This window comes from Lissotriton helveticus, chromosome 11 (assembly GCF_964261635.1).
Source record: "Lissotriton helveticus chromosome 11, aLisHel1.1, whole genome shotgun sequence".
Classification (NCBI taxonomy): Eukaryota; Metazoa; Chordata; class Amphibia; order Caudata; family Salamandridae; genus Lissotriton; species Lissotriton helveticus.
The window spans coordinates 1,063,443,763-1,063,452,947 of NC_136072.1; positions in this window are offsets into that span (position 1 = coordinate 1,063,443,763).

Here is a 9,185-nt window from a genome sequence, read left to right on the forward strand (position 1 = left end):
ACGGGACTTAGGACTAGGAATACAAGAGGTAGCACACAAGCCGCAAATCGCAGGGACACATTGTAAACAGAGGCAGCAACTGAATATGATCATTACTGCTATACCTATAAATGACAATACCTTCCATCCCCAGGCAGATATTATACTCCAGAGCCAACCGGACCATGTCCAGGTGCCTGGATTCTGGTGTAACTGATGGGCAATTTTATGAAGTCTGGTTATAGCTGAATATACAGACGGTGCGTTATTAGGAATGAAAATGCAGCAACTAGATCCGATGACTCTACAAGCTCCTCCTCTATCGGCCAGTATGACGTCAAGAACGAGACGATTTTGGAGCACGACAAATCTAATGGCAGATTGCTCTTCAGTTAAATTACCTAGAGCGGAAGTAGTCTCATTCACTACTGCTTCAAGGGTTCTGGTTAACCTACGTATTAACTTACTATTCTGGACAGGACCTATGAAGAAAAAGGAACCTTTATTGAAGTCTTGATATTGTTCTAAAGTAGTTTCAGTTTGATCGACAATTGGGGACTCAGTCTCCCTTCTATGTCTAACGTGTACTAGATGTGTGTTTCTGTGATAATCAGATGGGGCTAGAAAAACTGGTGGCAGTAGGAAGGCAATATAACATGTTCCATCCCAATCGAGGGGCAGACGTACATATGCGGTCTGACCACAAACAAAATAAGAATGACGTGAGGCTTTGAAAATAGATTTCCCACTGTCACTATACTCGACCACAGTAGTACAATCACTATGTCCTACATGTGCGGAACCATTCTTTCTGACACATAATTCGCCTTTAACTGGTAGTACTGAAATAGCAGGTAAATCTGGAGTAGTATCGGACTGAACATTCAGAACCATAACATTCGAGGAATAATTACCTAAATCATATACTTCATTTTCTAGATCAGAACCTGTTCTGTGGGGAAAACCTTCCTTGTCTGGGAAACATGTTCGATTCAAAAGGGACATATCAGTTAGGGATGACGTTAACGTGGACCATGCTCCACACGAACCATTGTGTGAAAACGGATAAGGAAAAAGTGGCAGAACTCCCTTCGGTGTCTGGAAAGGGGGAAGTCGACCACACACCCAACAATTAGTGGCATTGCTGGTCTGGTGTGAATAGTGTAACATTCTGATAAATGTGTTATTACGCATAGCAAGACGATAGGATAACTCGTGAGGAGGCAGGTCACTAAATGTGTGCTCTACTGTAACATTAGGAAACATATGTACATGTGAAATAGGAAAACATAAATGAAAAGCATAACTTATGCAGGTAACCATAAGACTCAGAAACATAAAAAATAACAGAGTAACGATGCATCTACTGCAAATATTCCTTTGATAGCGTATTCTCTTAGAGTTTTGACTAACTCTCTCACTATGTGGGTCTGTCTCATACATGTCAGGAACCTGTCTAACCGCTTCACCCGAGAGGGACTTAAACAATTAAACTGTCTGACTTGCTAGACCTCAACTTGGCTTTATACTCCTGCTGCGGAGTTTTCTCTAACAGGGGAAGTTTAGAGTCTGTGTCTGGGCAGTCTTTGAGAACGGGGCAGTCTTTGATAAATGTCTTTGGTCGTAATCCATGGAATTTCTTGATGTGGCTGGTATGTACCCAGCCCTTGCGTCCTTCGAGCTTGACTGCGGTCCTTGTTGTTAATAACACCAACTTGGGCTCCTTCCAGCAGGGCTCCAGCGGACTTGAACAATCAAAATTTCTCACGAGAACTAAGTCGCCTGGTATGACTTCGTGCGGTTTCACTTCGGTGTTGTCTGGAAAAGCAGCGGCGACCTGTGAACGACAAGAGTGTAGGGCAGACATCAAGGAAGCTAGGTAATCTGTCAGCATATTACTGGAAACGTCTAATCTGTTGGGGCATAGGTGTACCCCACATATTTGGAGGACGGCCGAATACGACCTCGTACGGGGACAGACCTGATCTGGAGTGTGCAACCATTCTCATATAAAAAAGGGCAACTGGCAGTGCTACCAACCAATCTACACCTTTCTCTGCGCATACTTTTGCAATGCGTATTTTCAATGTCTGATTATGTCTCTCAACTAGACCAGCTGCTTCGGGGTGCCGTACACAGTGGAACTTCCACTGGTACCCTAACAGAAGGGATACCTGTTTCATGAGTTCAGAGGAGAATGGCTGGCCGTTGTCTGAATACACGACCCTTGGCAAACCATAGCGGGGAAAATACTCACGAACCAACTGCCTGGCAGTGGTCGCGGCAGTGTAATCTGGAACTGGATATGCTTCTGTCCATCTGGACAAAGCACATACAACTACGAGTACATACTTGAAACCTCGACATCGCTCCATCTGAATATAATCCATCTGGAGGACTTCAAAAGGGTGGTCAGGAGGATGGAATCCACCTTGTTCCACCGGGACACTTTTACCTGGGTTGAACTGACAACATATTATGCAGGTACGCACTTTCTGTTTGGCGGCTGCTCGTAAATGCTTGTTGAACCAAATGTTCTGGATACTGTCTAACATGGCCTTTTCTCCTAGGTGTACTGGACTATGTGCGGTATTAATAATGACTTGAACCATTGAGTCGGGGAGAAACCATGTGGCTTTTCCCTTCGTCAACCATCCCTGATCTGTCTGGACCCCTCCTTGTTCGGACCATTTCTTGATTTCATCTGAGGTAGCATGTGACTGGATATCTAGTACATCTTGTGTAGGGTCCTTAACTGTCATACAAGTTGTCTGATCTGGAATGTGTGTCGGTGTCTTGTTAACTGGAATATCTGGAGTCTGAGCTGTAAGCTTGGCTGTACGATCTGCCAGGTCGTTACCCTGGGAAATAGTGTCAGTAACTTTCGTATGTGCTTTGCACTTCATAATGGCAATAGCTGTCGGTAAATGTATTGCATCTAACAGGGCTTGAATGAGGAGACCATGCTGAATCTTAGTTCCATGAGAAGTCATGAAACCTCTCTCTTGCCAGAGCACTCCAAAGTCGTGTACGACTCCGAATGCATACCGTGAATCTGTGTATATGTTAACTTTCAGGTTCTTGGCACGTATACAGGCTTGGGTCAGAGCAACTAGCTCTGCTGCTTGAGCAGACAGGGTATCAATACGGTGTGTTTCTATAACTTCGGTTTCAGTAGTCACTGCATACGCGGCTACTAGTTCTCCTGTACTTGTTCTCATACATGAACCATCCACATAAAGTGTCAGGTCAGGATCAGGTAATGCAATATCTGTCAAGTCTTGTCTTGGCTTTGTCATGGTGTTAACAACTTCCACACAGTCATGTGTGGCAGGACTTGAAGTAACTGAGGATAACAGTGTAGCGGGATTTAAAACGTTGCAGCGTCTGATTTCTATGTGTGGCTGAAACAGTGTCAGTTCATAACCTGTTAAACGTGCAATTGTCAAGTGTTGAGTCTGAGTTCGGTTTAAAAGAACTTCCACGGAGTGTGGAACTTGTACTGTCAGGGAATGTCCTAACACTATGGAATCACTCTGTCTGATAGCTAGAGCTGTGGCTGCAACTGACTTGAGGCACGCAGGCAGAGCCTGGGCTACTGGATCTAATGTGCTAGAAAAATAAGCACAGGGCTTGTATTGTCCTGCTTGATCTTGTGTGAGAACAGATAATGCAGTACCATCACGTTCAGTAACAAAAAGTGTAAAAGGCTTACTGTAGTTTGGTGTTGCTAGAACAGGTGCATTACATAAAGCTTTCTTTAACTCATTAAAAACAAGTGTATGTTCCTGGGTCCAAGGGAGGACAGTCGATACGGCTGCCTCCAGTGTCGTTAACTGTATCAGTGGCTTGGCTAGAAATGCATACTGAGGAATCCATTGTCTACAGTAAGAAGTGAGGCCGATAAAAGCTCGTACCTCCTTCTGAGTCTTGGGCTGTGGAAGATGCGCTATTAACTGGATACGGTCAGGTGTCAACTGCCTACCCCTCTTGGACAGTAAGTGTCCCAAGTAGACCACTTGCTGGACACAGAATTGCAATTTGGAAGGGGACACCTTGTGCCCCATCTCAGCCAGGAAATACAAGATTGTCAGTGACGCACGCTCGCAGTCACGTTCAGAACGGGCTGTGATCAGTAGATCATCGACATACTGGAGCAGGGCAGTGTCAGTTGGCATGCGAATATTGTCTAGTTGTCTCTTAAGTGCTTGACTGTAAATGCTAGGACTTTCTGTGAATCCTTGAGGAGCTCGTGTAAATTTATAGCTTCTTCCATTTAAACAGAATCCGAAAAGAAACTGGCTGTCTGGATGAATGGGGACACTGAAAAATGCGTTCTTGAGATCGATAACTGTAAAGAATGTGGCTTCAGAATCAATGGTAGTCAATAGGGAAGAAATATCTGGAACCACTGGGTACTGGGGTATGATACACTTATTAAGTTCTCGAAGGTCGATCACTAATCGATAAACTGGAGGTGCATTCGGATCAGTACGTTTCAGGACTGGAATGATAGGAGAATTACATACATTGGAGTCAGTTTCTACAACTACTCCTTGAACAATAAGTTCGTCAATAATTTTGGATAAGGCTGCTACAGCCTCAGGTGGCAATTTGTACTGTCTGATTCGTGGTAATACAACACCTTGTTTCAGAGTGACACGATAGGGTGTAATGTGCATACAACCTACATCAGTTGGACCTTGCGCCCATAAATGCTGTGGTACATTCAATAATCTTGGATCAAAATCACGTAATACATAATGACCTTTAAAATCTCGCAGGAACAGTCTTACTCCCTCTGGGGAGCAACAAATTATGGCACCTAATTCTTTCAGTGTCTTAATGCCTAATAAATTTTCTGGACATGACTTCGTAAGTAACAAATCAGTAGTTCGGGACAGTGGACCAACTTCTAGAGTAACTGGTTTCGATATTTCATTAACAATAGGCTTTCCTGAAAATCCAAGGGAAACATTTCTAGAGCCTGAGAGCGGAGCCCCTGGAACCTCGTCATGACTGATGGTAGTCCTACTTGCCCCTGTATCAATCAGAAACTTTCTGTCTTTCCCTAATACTTGACTATGTACATAGGGACCCTCTTGATCTACAGGAATCTCGATGAGAGGCAAGCCAACCTCCCTCTCTAGGCTGTTTCATGAATACGGCTGATAATCTGGATACTCTGACTGTGCATACTGGTACATCTGCTGTGTAACGTGCTGTGTTGCAGCTATAGGCTGCGGTACTGTAACTCTCTGTTGTGCGTTCTGCGGTGGCTGGGAAGTCTGTGAAACTTGTTCTTGTCTAGACGGACGCGGTCTCTCTTTAGTCTTACCAGTAGCTATGTTATGTTTCAGAACTGCACATTCGTTTATAAAATGACCTGGCTGTTTACAATAATTGCATGTCCCTTTAACGGGAGCTGTAGGATGACTGGCTTGATTCGGACCCCTCTTCTGACTGTCTTGTGGAACAGACTGTGCAACTAATACTTTCATTTTCGTGTCTTTCATACGTCTTCTTTCATGTTCCTGCTCTTCCCTGATTCTGTTCTGGTGATACTGGAGCATCTGGAGCATCTGTGACGGAGTATTAGCTTGCCAAGAACTCTCGACTTTCAGTACTCGATTTTTAACTTGTGGACTTGAATTCTCGACTAGTTTGGTAACAAAAAGATGTGGATACGATTCACTACTTGTTTTCAGACCACTATTAATAATGAAACATTTCTCGAATCTAGAATAAAAGTCACTAGTATCTTCATCTTGTTTCTGTTTACAGGCTGAGATGGCATCCCAGTCTTCCTTTTTCGTGGCTAGTAATCTTGGCAAGACTTGTATTAACAGTTCGGGCAAAGCTTTAGCTTTATCCCCAAGACCGGTACCTGGTACTCGTGTGTTATCTTCGGCTTCTAATGCGGACCAATCTATCTTATTCTCTCCCACCTCCCATTCTTTTTCTTTAAGTTTTTCATATATGCCCGCAGGCAACAAGACCTTTAACATTTTAATGATATCAGGATACGTGTATTCTCCCATACGGAGCATGTCTTTTAGTTCACGGTGGAACCCTGCTGGATCTTTATCATGACAGGGGATTAACTTCTTCATTTCTAAGAGTTCTATTTTCGTGATGGGGGTGTAAACAAATACTCGTTCTAGAGCACCCCCCGTTGTCCTAACTGGATGTACTTCTCGTAACGGATTCTGTCTATCTATGTAGAATGACTTCCTTACTGGGGGTGGAACGGGAACAAAATGCGGAGTCAGGAACGTACTGTATTTGTGGCGCTGTTCTAGAATGACATTAATTAAATCGGTACCTAGACCTTTCCATCTGTACTGGAGTAACTCGTTCAATACATCATGTAAAGGACCTGGATCAGAATGCTGAACCTCATACAGTGTGATGAGGTGCTGGATCATATACATACCCACCAGACGTTGCTCGGCTGGGGGCAGTTTCAGGAACATTTGTGCCACGATTTCATCTGGAAACGTGGTAGAATCACTAGTCCATCGGACTGCTGATCGGGCTAGTTCTTGTTCATGCATGGTATTAAGTTCACTATAACCTATTCGTGATTTCAGAATTTTATCGGTAGCTTGGAATAATTGCTCAAGAGAACATTGTTCTGGCACTGGAGGAGGAAAACTTGTAATCTGGACGTGAATGTCTGTCGGAAAGTCTAGTTCTACCTACATACGCTATTCTGTCGGGATTCTCGCTGTCTACCTCTTCACTTGAAGAGTCATTCTCTTTCTCGGCTATTTTCCTTGCTTTCTCTTTTTCGTGTATGTCTAGAATTTCCTTACGGATTTTCCTGTACATAGCGTCTATACAATTCTGTGTCTTGTGTTTTCCCTCGGCTATATTATCACTCCACTTTGTCAGGACTTTCATCTTATCTTTATCTTTCTCAGGATAGTCTTGTTCTCTTATTAAACAGTTAATCAAAAACTGTAAAATCAGATGTTGAGTCTCGACTTTTCTGTGTGCCATAGCTTCGTAAATACTTTCTGGATCCTCCCCTGTACGGATAAAACGATATATTCTATCTAGATGGTCCTTCATGTCTGGCAGAGTAACCAAAAAGGTGGTAACTCGTCGTAAACGTACTGAATACAGTATCATGTAATCTTCACCTGGTACTGAATCATATACGCAATCAGTAAGGTATTTCTTGAGGGCTGCGTAAGTAGAGACTTTCGGTGTACGTTGTAACGCTGCTTCTCTCAGCGTCATTCGTTTCGTTTGAGGCGGGGTGGTAGGAGCGCCTCCCGCCGCCCCTCCTGGGCTAGAGTCGTCAGGTAATACCGGACGTACGGGTGCTGGTAACGTGACTGGTAAAACGGGTGCATTTACTGTAGGCTGGGCCGGGGGTACATTAACTTGGTCCCCGTGACCAGTGGCTGGAGGAACAGGGATTACATTATTAACAGGGTGCTGAGGTTGAACAGGCGGAATATGATTTGCATATTCTGGAACTGTATCGTCCAAATAGGACGAAAGAAAAATTTCAGCTGCGGTCGGTTTATGACGTAGCCTAGTCGGGACTAATGGTGGCGGAAAATTACTGGATGCTTCCGGGGTTGCCTTCGGCAAGCCCTCGGCAAGAAGAGGATACATGCCCCTTATAAGGGCATTTCTCTGTCTGTCTGATTGTTCTGCTCTAACTCGTTCACCTTCTTCTAGAAGTTCCCTTTCTTGGGCTTTTTCTGCGGATTCCCTACTTAATTCTGTTTTTCTGATTTCTTTTTCGGTTCTTCTATGAGATTCTTTGCGCCATAACTCGATGGCATCTTTCTGGGACTGTCGGGCTTTCTTTTTCCATAATGCCTCTTCTACTCGCATGATGCACTCGGCATCCCATGTACCTGATACAGGCCATCTATATTTCTCTTCTAGATCCTTGGTATAGTCGACCCATAAATCTAAATACAATATGGCACTTAAGCCATGCTTATGATACATAAAATGTCCTGGACTGTCCCTAGGCAGGACAGGAACTGATTTTTCGAGTAACCCTTTCCGGGTTCCTATCTGACGTAACTTGGAAAACAGAGGCATTCTAGACTTGAATCCAAACACAATACAATACACGATAAACACAGTAATGAATAGCAAAACAAATCACTCATACCACGACATTGAAAACACATTAAATAACATTAATAACAGTTCGAACAGAATATTACCTGGTACATTTAAAACATAATACTCGGACTTCTCGAGAACAGACTTACTAGAATTACTGGATGCACTGCTAAAACAGTACAGAACATACCGGTCCCATAAAGAGACACGTCAGGACCCGTATCCACCTAAGTGAATACTTCGGACTGGATCTGTGTACCCAAACCCATCGGACCAGAGACAAATTAATTGACCCTGTCTAGATACTACCCCAGCAACGGTACTCACCGGGCAGCAAAAACGGAAGGCCTCGGACTGGACTGGACTGCTACGACGTCGGACTACGAACTTCGGACTTCAGTTACAGGTGGGCCTCCGGATACCTCGGACCTTGTACTCTCGGCTTGGGCTCTGGTCGGGACTCGCCGCATTCCTCACCGCCTCGTCTGGATGCTGGACCGCAGTCTCCGTCTCCTCCGTGGGCCTGAGGGATACTTGAAGCAGAAATATCTGCACGTGCACGGTATGGTTCCGTCACGGCTGCAGAGGGTCAGGGGGCCTGCGTGGCTTCGCCGGCGCGTGGGGAAAGGGCAAGTCCCTATTCGGGCGCCATTATGTGGTAAATAAATAATTAATTACCGGTACTATTTTTGAATACATTGAATAAAACAGATAGCTCAATAAATAAGAGACAGGATTCGAGGTATCTGAGTCTAACAGGCTTTAATCAGGCATAAGGGAAGGGACAGGAACGGGATAGCCTGCACGGAAATGGAATGGATGGCAGCTGCAATGCCTCATCGACAGTGCAGCATATATATAGTATAATACATTACATTACATTGCATACAATAGGCGTAGCAGTAGGCGTAACTCGTAGCAGTCGCGAAAGATAAGAACAAAATGGGTGTAACAAGAAGGCGTGTACATGGACATGTGATGTAGACGTCACAGAAGTGTCATAAAATAGGCGGAAACACGGAGGGGGCTACCTGAGCAGCTGGGACCTTTAACCTAGTGGTGCGCGCAAACGGGCAATGACGTGTTACCAGGAAGAACTGGGGGCT